The sequence below is a fragment of the Cygnus olor genome, chromosome 1 (assembly GCF_009769625.2).
Source record: "Cygnus olor isolate bCygOlo1 chromosome 1, bCygOlo1.pri.v2, whole genome shotgun sequence".
In the NCBI taxonomy this organism is placed as follows: Eukaryota; Metazoa; Chordata; class Aves; order Anseriformes; family Anatidae; genus Cygnus; species Cygnus olor.
In genome coordinates this window covers 87,341,960-87,354,248 of record NC_049169.1, presented here as the reverse complement: position 1 = coordinate 87,354,248, position 12,289 = coordinate 87,341,960, and the positions used below count along the sequence as shown (strand labels likewise).

The following is a 12,289-nucleotide window of genomic DNA, read 5'->3' as shown; positions in this document are numbered from 1 at the left end:
CCAGAGAGATGGTTTATTTTTGAACTGGCCAACAGCTGTCTGAACACACCTTGAGAATCGTATTTAAGTGGTGGGCTTTTAAAAAATAATACATCTTTTGCTGATGTCTGTTACTGGTTTAAGGATATAGATTTTCACCGCAGTTTACTCAAAACAGGGAAAAGACCAATGTTTTGATAATTTGTGACACACTGACAGTAAAGTCTAGAGTGTAGGCTGCTTGCACTATAATAATTCTTACATTGCTAAAAATTCTATTGGAAGGGCTTGAGAGAATTTAAGACCAGATTTCCAGAATATCAGTATGTTTATTTGGATATAAAAAGACAGCTTTGCAGGGGGAAGCATTATAATAAATGAAATAGAGGCATCTATAAAATGTAGTTATAAAGATAAAATATTTTTTGTACGCTTAGAAACTGTGTCATTGCATAAAATCATAAAAATAGTAACTATATATTTAGAAGAAAAAGAGAGAAAGATAGTGTCATATGAAATAGTCTTTGGAAGAAAATTAATGGGGTTTTGGTTGATGGAAATTGAGAAGACAATAAACATTTTTTGTGATTTTCTTTTAGTCATGAATAAGAAGTGGTAGTATGGAGAAATTTAGGGTATCTGACCTGAGAAAACAAAGCTGTAGAACTAAAGCTTCAGACCATTGCAGAGATTTTATTAATGTTTATAAATCACACTGAAGTTCTCTGAGAAAAGTATTTATGACTTCTTTTTTTTTTAATTTTATTGGCAGCCAGCAATTAGTAAACAACTTACAGTATTTTTCATGCCATATTTACCAAAAATACTAAATAATCGCCTTTATATTGCAAATATTTTTCAGCTGTACCACTAAAAAGCAAACTCATGGTTGCAATATTTCCTTCTAATCATAGTTATCCTGAAATGGACACTACTTATTGCCTGATTTTGCAATATCATACACATGTTCATATAAACCAAAGATCCAAGATGACAGGCATGAAGTGACAACAAATCAAAAATGTCTTAGTGTGAGCAGGTATTACACTACCAAAAATCCACATTTAAAACAACATTTTCCTTTTGATGTGGCTAATTTGAAAAATCCAGATCTATAATAAATTATACCTAGACAATTTATTTATACTATGTTCATATTTTCTTTTTATTTGAATCTTTTCATACATACTGTTTTAATATTTTTTGCTATACACATTACATGCTGATAGATCTCTATATAAATTCTTTTCTTCAATTACTCTACCTTTTTAAGAATATGGAACAATATCTTTAGCTGTTCTAAATCCAAACCATTCTTGTTAGGTACAATAATTTACAGTAGCTGAGGAGCTAGCATTTTATTTTCTTTGAGCATAATGGATTTACTTCCCTCTAGTGGCCCCTTCTTTTTGACAGTTTATGTGGAATTAACAGATAGTTCTTTAAACGTGTAAAATTGTTAGTTTGTTCTTCAGTGTTTTTTTGTGTTTTTTTTTTTTCTCTCTCTCTCTTTCTGGAGAAGATACTACTGTCGGTATTTTGCTGACCAAATTAATGTAGTGAATAGTACCATGGGCATCCACAGAAACTGAGGATTTGTATTCTACACCAGTTAGTGAGCAGAGAGTCTTGAGAGCATCAGAAAGAGAATAGTTGCTTACAGGAGAAGTGAACTAATTCGAAAGTGATTAAGGCTCATCTCTATGAGTTATACTACAACTAATATTAAAATCTTAACTATCTCTACATGTGATCACCATCATCAGCAAGATTAAGTATAACACTGAGGTCTAACAATGGCAGGAAGCAAACTAAAGGAAAGTAACACTTATTTTGAAAAGGTTTTGCAAACCACTTTGCAATGTGATGACTCAAGCATTACTAGATCTGATCAAATACTGAAAAAAACTTACTGACATTAATGTAAGCTATATAAAATCAATTTGTTAGCATTCATGACTTGTTTAGTTATTAATTTTGTACAAACATTCATAAATTCAATAGCCTTTTCTTCTGGGTTACATAAGGAAACAAAGTTTATTCAGTCACGTTGTCTGTCAGGCACCCTGAAGAGCTGTGAACCCAATTCCAGTTTGATAACAAAGGAAAAGATTTCCCAGATACTGCGTTCTCTCAACAGAAGCATGAAAAATAGCCCTGAGGTCACTTATGCTCACCAAGCTGCCGGTTGGGTCTACAAGTTAAAAACCAAGGTTCAGCTGTGTTAGGCTTGTATACTGGACTTGAGAGGCCTGCTGACCGACCACTTAGCTTGTATATCAGCTAGTCAGTTAAGAAAGTACATGTATAGTTGCTGTATGACCACAGTATGTGCTGCCTTGTCCAGCAAGTGTGTCAAAGATGGGGTAGGGATTTGCTGGAAAACTTAGATGTTGTGATGGAGAGGTAAGGGAAGGTCAGGTATAAGCCACTCTTGTATTGTGTGGGTTTTTTGTTGTTGTTTTTTTCCCTAAATATTTTGAGATATCAAAATAATCCATACTTTAAATTCAGATAAATGGACAGATAAACAGAATGAGATTCTGTTCAGTAAAGCACTTAAGGAAAGTCCTTGTTCAAGGAAGAACATTAGCTCGAATTAAGTGCTTTCCCAAATCACTGCCAAAGTAATTTGTGAACTGAAGGGTAAAACATTTTCAAAAAAAAGCCTCATCAGAAATGTTTAGTAATACTGTTGTTCTGCAAAGTGCTACGATGCCTTTTCTTTGTGGGGACGATAAAGTTTTATACTGCAGTGAGTATGCTGAGTATGAAGTAATTGTACTCAATCGACTTTAAATCATTGTGTAAAAAGGCAGCTGAATTGTAATTTATGTTTGCCTTATGACTAATGGGAGGAAGAGACACCTCACTACATAACTTTCTTGGAGTCTGCATTGCCTAAAGAAAACTCAGAAATACTTGAGGTTTTCATGCATAATTTATGTAGTAAATAATGAATAATTAAGCAAAGCAGAACTTAAAACAATAGTTTCTATTTCCAAATAATAACGAACATATACATGCACTCAGTGAACATTCATATGTCCTGTTACCTGAGTACAGAGGGCTTTTTTAACATTACATGGTGGTAGAGTGGAGTTGTGAGATATGTCCTGAGTGTGTGATTATATATGTATAAACAGATTGTGGCCTGCTCCACCCCAGTCCCCCATTTTCAACTGTGTGACCAAGGAGTCTCTGACTGAGAAGTTTCCTCCATGTCTGATCTGCATCTTCACCTCATCGTGTTTCTCCTGTGGGATTCTGTACCCGAAGTCCCCAGCTCACCTTTTTTTCTGTCAGCCCCGCAGGCAGTGACCTCCCCTAAAACCACAGGCCAGCCATGGGACGTTTCATGGGCATCATCCTTTCATGGGTTTCTTCCGCCTTGGCAGAAAGTTAATGCTGTAGAGAAGAGCTCCTTCTGCCATCGCAACCCAGAAATCTCATTTTATCCCTCCTCAGTCCTGCAGTTCATGAGTGACTCTGGTCTCCCCAACATTGAAGACCTGCTACGGGTGGACAAACTGTCATGAGAGACTTCGCTCTGTCTGGGCACACACCCTATCACTGTGCTGAAGACCGGTCTTGTTTTGCAGTGTCTGTCTAGTGCTGACAGTCTGCGCCTAGCTGAGGTATTAGGGCAGACTGTGAAACTGCAAATCTGGCAGGGTTCGTTTGTCTAGTACATTTTATCTTATATCCATTGGCAGATATATTGTAGGTGATAAGATGTTTCCTAACCTGGTGGTAAAATCTTGCTGGTTTCTGAAAAGGGATTGCTTTTCATCTAATTCATGCTTCCAGATAAGTTATGGCCAATTCATTGCTTGTGGTATAGGTAGTTCTTCAGATGCATTTGTACCCTGGTGCAGATGAGCTGTAGCAACAGCAGCCTCTTTTCACTCCCTTAGAGCTGTGGGAACTGAGGAGTGCATGGAAGGATTTCAGTGCCTCTTCCAGGAGTAAACATGCCTGCATCGTCACACATTAATACCATATCATGATGTTAACAATGCAGACAGTGCAAGTTGGTAAGAGCCTCATCCAACTGTAAGCATAGCATCTCGGTAGCATTTATTCTACCAGGACAGTTTTCAGGATCAGTCCCTCTGGGTGATCACAGCATAGTTTCAGGACACTTGTTGGGGTGGGAGGGGAGGGCCTTGTTCACTAATTCTGAATTGCATGGTAGCATCTGACTTTCACCCTAATCAAAAATCAACCTCCCTTTTTTTCCCCTAAGCCTCAAACCTCTATAGATGCGATTGTCCTTTGTAACTTTAAAGTCAAGAACATTTATCTTCTTATACTGGCATGACAAAACCCTTTAAAGCATCTTCCAAACTGTTTATGTTAATGGTTTCTAAATCTAAAGGAACAGCTATTTGTAATAACCGATTGTCAAAATGAAATAGCAGGTCACATAAAAGCCTGTTATAAAACAGTCACAAAACAGCCTCCAGCAGACATTACCAGAGCTCAAGCCACATGATTTGATTAAATAAGAAATATCATGAAGTTTTCATAGATGACAATAAATGAGAAATTTTTGGCATTTGTGGACCTGATACCTACAGCTGTATCGATACTTTCACCAAACCATGTACTGTTATGAAAACAGTGCAGAACACTGCTGCCAGTGCTATTCATGTGAAAAATTTGAAGAAAAATATTAACACAGTGGTTACTGGCTAAAGATAGTCTGTGAAGGCCCATACTGAGTAGAGCATGAAGACAGTAAGAGAGATTACTAATAAATAAAAAAAAAGTTTGAGATGTGCAGTCCCTATTTTAAGACACATCTGAATAATGCTCTTTTCCAATTACGTGTTTAATTTTAAAAAGATTTTCAGCATTAAGCAGTGAATATTCATGCTAGTCTGTGAAACTATATGTATACATATTCATATTTATCTCAGTGTGTGTATACGTTAAGCATTTAAAGTTGGAAAGAAAACCACAAGGAAAAAATGCTAAGTCTTCATTCTCAGACTTTTTCAACTCAGATGCTGTTGAACACTCTTCAGGTCAACCCAAAGATTCTGGAGCTCCCATTATAAGAAACACACAGACCTATTAGAACAAGTCCAGAGGAGGGCCACAAGGTTGCTCAGAGGGTTGGAGCAGCTCTCCTATGGGGACAGGCTGAGAAAGATGGGGTTGTTCAGCCCGGAGAAGAGAAGGGTCCAGCAGTAGCCTTCCAGTACTACAAGAAAGCTGGAGAGGGACTCTGTCCAGGAGTATAGTGATAGGACAAGGGATGACAGTTTAAAAATAAAAGAGGGTAGATTTAGATTAGGCATTAGGAAGAAATTCTTCACTCAGAGTGTGGTGAGGCACTGGAACAGGCTGCCCAGAGAAGCTGGAGGTGTTCAAGGCCAAGCTGGATGGGGCTTTGGGCAGCCTGGTCTGGTGGGAGGTGTCCCTGCCCATGGCAGGGGGGGTGGAACAGGATAATATTTAAGGTCTTTTTCAACCCATACCATTCTTGATTCTGTGAATGAAATGCAAAGTTTTAAGGAAAGATCTTTGTGCAGCATGGTTGTTACCCACAGATTTTCATCTGCTGGCCTCTGTTAGATGACTTTTTGCTGATGATTCTTTGCTGAAATATGTCTGATGCCTACACAATAATCACAGGTGAAAAATTACTTCTAAATAATCTTGATTTGTATCCTGAATATTTTTTAATTATTTATAAATTTTCTTTACCAAATGTGGCCTCTTTCTGCTAGCAGATATTGATGTTCAGCCATATCTTTAATGCAGCAAAAGTCAACCTGATTCCATTTACTTTCGTTTCTCATTCACCAGTACTATCCATTGAGCTAGTCAGACTTCACATAGCTTTACGATATTTTTTCTTTAAGTTATGCAGTATGAGGAGACAAAGTGAAAGTCTGGCTTGGAGGAGTAGGGGAAAGAGGTTAATCAATACCACGAAGTATTTTTCCCATAATCTACTTATCAGTGTGGTCTTTCGGCTTTTATAATAGTTTCTTTCGTTGCATAGCACAGTATTATTTATAACCGTTGGTAATTTGTCTATGACATGCATTTTTTCAGCACCTTTCTGTTTTCAGTTGCTGTCATTAAAATACCACATACAATTTCTGCAACAACTGTGTATTTAATACCAATATTTTCTCTAAATTTGTGAAAAGTACCTTTGTGGAGAATACTGTAAAATAATGGTTACACATAAATTGGTAGGCATGTAGCACTGGATGAGAAATATGCCTTTATTTTGTTTGGTCCTTTTATTGTCAGCAGCTGCTAAGGACACTCAGCACATTCCATGATCGAGGATGAGATGTTTATTCATCAACTTCGGAGATTTTAAACAGAATTTTCAACTAAGCTTATTGGTGCTATCTGCACTCCACTCAGTTAAGAGCCCTCTTAGGATAATCAAGCACATTTCAGTTAGCTGGAACCTCTTGCCATGAATGATAGAGTTAGAAGAATCATTATTGAGTATTATAGTCAGGGTAGAGTACAAGAGATTTCGGATATAAACTGATGCCTTAAGTAATTAGAATATTAAGTAATAAGAATATTAAGTAATTAGTAATCTGCCACAGATGTTAATTGACCGACTTACGAAATTCTTCAGAGTTATATTAGGAACCTTCTGTTTTCAAAGTTTACCTAAACATTTCTGAAAGCTATTTCATTAAAAAAACCTCTGATGTTCCCAGTATATGACAAGTGAAATGAAGACTTCTGTTGCTTTCTTGGCAAGAGAAGTGATTTTGGTCAAGGGTAGTAAAGGAAGACATTCATCATGGCTAGTCTATCTGAAACAAATTGTGTTTGTAGATGTCATGACTTTGACACAAACCTTTAGGGAGCACGAAGGACATGGTAAATTACAAACCAATTCTGCTGATGTTTGCTATGGGGTCTTTAAAGCAATTATGTTGGTAGCAGGTTGCTCCAATTCATTTGCTTCTTAAAATGTAGTTTCTTCATTACACTCAACAACCCTTCTCCTTCCACTTTTGTGACTCTTCCGTATGCATTTGCCTTAGGCTCACAGTTTGGAAATAGTTTTCCTTTATATACAATAATGGCATTAAATTGTGCACATTGGAATAAGGTTGAGGGCAGACTCAAAATTATGTAGTTTCTAAAGCTTCAGAAGTCTATTTACTTTACAGTTCTGTTAGCTTGCAGATAATGTCTCTAATAACATACTTTTACCTTTTCCTGCTCAAATCAATGAGAGACATCTGTTTGCTATCTTCATATTCAGATAAATATGTTACATACTTGAATGTTTTATCAGCGTTGTAAAATTTATAGTGGATTTCCACTGAAAAAATAACATAAAAAATAAAGTTTGCTCCTCTGAAAAGATTATAGTAGCCAGGATATACACATTTAATACTTAGTTTAGAAATTTATATTGCCTTTCACTATCCTGTCATAAGTCAGACTTCATGTTCCAGTCAGAATCCTAGTCTGAAAGAGATGAGGAGGGAGGGTGAAAACCAGTGTCAAGATTGGTCAGTGGATTAGTAGGCAGGAAACAAAAGAAGGGAAAATAAGACACTCTTAATCTCTTAAATTTTATTTCCATCTAGCATGCAATCTCTGGTTCCAATTGAGAAGTGGGTTTTGCATATTAAATACACATATTTTTCTTTATCCTCTCTTCAAGACTTCCCCAAAAAAACTTCTTATAAGCAGAAATATTGCCAGATATTCAAGATGTGGCTACAGATTCTAGAGCGGATTTTTCCAATAATACAGTTTCACACTTCATTGGTCCTCTGGAGTGAGTGCAACTAATTCTGTGCTGGACTAGCTATTCAGAGTGTTTTGTCTCTGTTGTTTTCACTTACTAAAGTGACCTGGAAGTTAGCAAAAAGTGTATCAGATTAAAGTGCTTGAGCTTGTTGTCTGCATGTAAAGTCATTATGATAGCCAAAAGGAGAAGGAAGGTGATATGCGTGAGCATTCCCAAGGAATACATGAATAAAAGGAAGAAGCATGTGGATGAAATAATTTAGAATTTAATAAATAAATAAATTAATTAATTAAATTAAATATATTTAAGAAGGAATGTCTTCAGCGATCTAGACCAATTTGTTCATGGTTTCTTTCTTGAAATAACAATGTCATTTTGTACACTGAACTACTCAGTATTTGAAAATTCTAAACCAAATACAAGAAATTATGTAATTGCAAAATTAGTTCTAATGTCCCAAAGCTGTTTCACTAGAAGTCAGGTACAGATGTCCCATTGACTGAAATGGAAGGGACATCTGGCTCAGCTAATGTTTTCATGAACGCTTGTTTTCTACTCTAGTCTTGCTTAATTCTTTTGCCTTCATCCACAGCACTCAGATAACTAGGCACAACTTTTCTGCTGAAATAACAACATTTCCCTAAAAATTCCTCTGGTATTAATTAAATCCCATTCTCCGGTAAATTAAGGTATATTTGCAAGAATTATTTTTGTGCTCATTCTGTTTGAATATAAAGTAATATTTTTTAAGCCTGTCCATATCATTTTAAATAACATATGCAGTGGCTTTTAAATCATGTGCTTGATCCATATTCGTATTGAAGGGTTTAGAAATTAATGTGCATTATCTAAGTGATTCATAAATTTTAACTTGTTATGCATTGCGAACAGCTGATATATGATCCTGTAAGTTACTAACAAGTTGTTCAGCCAGTTTCCAACACTGTATTTTACAGTTTAAAAATAAATGATCATTTGATTGTATTCACTGAAGTCAGTCTGGAAAACAAATTGTACGATTCCAGCAACTGGTTCACACACACACACACACACATATAATATTAAACTATAGGCTTCATTTTTCAAAATTAGATTGTTCTCCTAAAATTATTTAGCACTTCCTTTTTTTCTATAATTGAGAATCAGCGAGGACTGAAAAAAAAATTTACAGGGTATGGTAATAGTGTAATGGGATTCAGGAAATTCTGTCTGTAGTTCACGGATGATGGGCTACGGTCTATCAACAATAGAAAAGATATGAGATTGCCACTTTCCTGTCAAACTAGAAATGTCATTTACTAATTAGACTTGAGGTGACTTGCTGATATGTCAATGCCAATTGTTCATAAATATGATTTATTCTCATAAAGGGAAAATATTTTAATTGATAGTTACCATCCCTCTTTGCTAATTTACAGAAAATATTGATTTCAGTTTATAAATAATGCAAGTTGACTAGAATCTTTGGAGAGAAGAAATAGAGAAAATCACATTTTTCTAATGTGAGAAATACTATTTGTCTTGAAAATGCTTGCTTGTATTTGGCAGTGAATTTTGCATGGTCAAGGAAGCAAGTTGACAGCATGGAAGATTAAAGTCTGTACCTTTTCAGAGAACATGTGTGACTGTGGAGCTGTATTAACTTAGTGCACTGGTATATTTTTTTTGATGCCAGCTGGTTAAAAGAGGAGCGTAGCTTTATCTACACGTGTCTCCCTGACCTGTTCCTGTATTAATCATGTTCAGTGGTGCCAGTTTCAGGGGGAACTTTTGGTATATAAAACAGACTGTAATACTAAAAAACTGTAATCTCAGATGAACAAAGTTTTTGGGGGGAGATTTTTGAAGCTAAATTTCACTGTGAATAGTCTCTCATGTTACAGCCCAGAGGAGCTGCTGTAAAAGGAATTAAGTTGTGTCCTGAAACCTCCACCTCTTAGCAGATACAGCTCCTGTATCCCATTTAGCCACCTGCACCTACACTATTAAGATATTAACATGATATTTTAATGCCTTTACACCATATTCCAAAGTATGTATCAGTGCAATTCTGTGAAGGTTCAGGGACATACAGCAGGGCATCGTTATCTATTTTCCGAGTTATCTATCACATTTGCTTCATTATCTTCACCTCTAAAACTAGCTTTTCTCCTACGATCATTAATCTATGGCACAGCTGGTTCATAAAGATGGCCTGACATTTTTAGGTAAGCACCCACGGTGTTAGCTGCAATACTGAGTGGTGAACAATTCCATAAGCCAGATTTCTGCATGGAAAATAAATTCAGATCTTGTTTTTCCATGTTCATATATACAGTTGCATTCTGGATAAACTCTCCAGATAACCTTTACATTCTTATAAACATAATAAATCTAAGCTCTTTTAAACACCAGTGGGAATAAAATATTCTTCATTTTTCTATTTTCCATTGAAAATACGGTTTTCTCATGCAGTTTTAGGGAGAATAAGACTGTAACATCTTAAAAAATAATTTGAGTGGATGGAATGAGCAAATCAGTATTCTTCAGTCTCAGTTGATGGAGGATTAAAAATAATTAAAATCTCAATCTGGAATTTATTCTATAATTGAATATAACGTAAAGGGTAAAAATACATCATATTTGCTATATATAGATTTATTTCTATATAAATATACATTATGCAAAACTGTCAGTATATGTATAAATAACGTGCAAATAATGATTCGCCACTGATTTATTAGTCTATCTAGTATAAAATACATGATGGTATGTTAAGATCTTTCTGTTTGATAAGAAAATTTTACTTTGTTGAAATATTTTAATATTTTTTTTAATATTTTCATCTTTACCAGATTGATACATGAGTTACATTTCCACATAGTACTAAAATTACATTTCCATTAAAACTGTCCAAAACTTCCAAAAACGTGTTTAGATGCAATGCAATCTATTCCCTACTGTCTACATTATTCTGTATTTAAACTGTCTTCCCATATTTCTGCTTAAGTCTTTGCTTTGACAGGTAACATTTTAAGTACCTGATGGGCGTATAATCTATTTTCTGAGTAGAGTGTTATGAATTAAGTAGTGATATGACCAACACTGAAAAGCTGTTATGTCAGATTACAAAATAAAGTCCTTACCCACAAGAAGTGGGATTCCTGTTACACAGCTCCTGATACACACTGTGGGTATTCCACCAAGTGGGAAAGTACTCACAGAGTAAGGACAGGGTGTGCATGTTTTCTGCAGGACTGACAGGTGAGTGGCTGCTTTTCGCAGGAGCTCAAGTCTCATCAAGCACCTCAGTGAAAGCAAAGCACTGAGAGATGCAGTTCACTGAGCACTTTTGAAAATGCTGCCCCATCACTGAGATGCTTAATGGAAACTGGCTTGTTTTATAAACCAAGCCATTAGTACCGTCTCAATCGATAGAATGCACTGCAAGTGTTACATTTATTTCAGAAGGATAGGGGTCACGTAATATCTCCTACACTGACAGAAGTGTGGAGTAACTGTGAAAGCAAATGGTTTAAACACAGTGTGCCATTTAAGCACTTCTGATCTCTGATATAAGGTGGAACACCTGAAACTGCAAGCTTAGTACACTTAGCCTTCCTACTAGGTGGCCAGTGTTATGACCAACCAGCTTTTTCTGTTTCCTAAAGAATTAAAAAAAATCTGCTTATAGATTTTTTTTTTATTATTTTTGTACTACTTCTGTTTTGCTCCTTTTTTTCTTTTTTTTTCTTTGATATTTCTGCTTATCTATTGAGTTTGTTTAAATACCTTTACAATAATCAAAGACGTTGTAAGTGTATTGGCTGTACTCTTTGGACTTTAAAGCGTGAAGAGATCCCACTATTCTGAGTTAAAGCAATGTGAAATAGTCCTTGTAGCAACTGCAATATTTGCAACACAAAATAATAGTATCACAGATTTATTGGCAGTAATACAAATACTCCAGATTTTAATCAAGGAGATTGTATTACTCATGGTGACTTTCACAGCCATTTTTATGCAACATCATGTATTCATTTCTTTGAGAAATTATTTTTAAGTAGCTATAAAACATCAAATATTAAATATACATATCTAAGTTACTACTGATATCTTCATTTTAAAAAATTAAGGTTCCAAGGCCACTGGAAAGTTTCTCAAGTAACTTTAATTAAGAATCATGTTTTATGTTTTACTGTGCTGTCTTTAATTATGTAAATCTCCTACACTTTCTTGGTCAGGCCTCTCTGATAACAGGTCAGTGTAATTCCACATTACCTTCATCTGTCCTTTGTCCCTTTTGTCCCATGTTTACCACAATTTTCCAAATCTTAACCTCGATGTGCCTTTTTCTCTGTTGTAGGTTTTCTGCTGCATTCATAGTCTCTAGTGTATGGCTGTTTTTATGTGCATTGCAAGCATTACACCAGTGATCCTTGAAGGCAAGTAGGTAGAATTTCTCACATTTTAGAAGGTAGGGCATAAGACTTGGCACATAAAACCATGAATGGTATAACCATCCGTGAAGCTAGTATGGCTCCACTGAGATGCAGATGTCCTGTTTTT

At 35.6% G+C, this 12,289-nt stretch overlaps 1 protein-coding gene across 7 annotated transcripts in view; it reads left to right on the top strand.

The window, feature by feature from the left end:
* EPHA6 (EPH receptor A6) overlaps positions 1-12,289 on the top strand; it is a 542,377-nt gene that overhangs the window by 282,532 nt on the left and 247,556 nt on the right. The gene's annotated exons all lie outside the window — the stretch shown is intronic.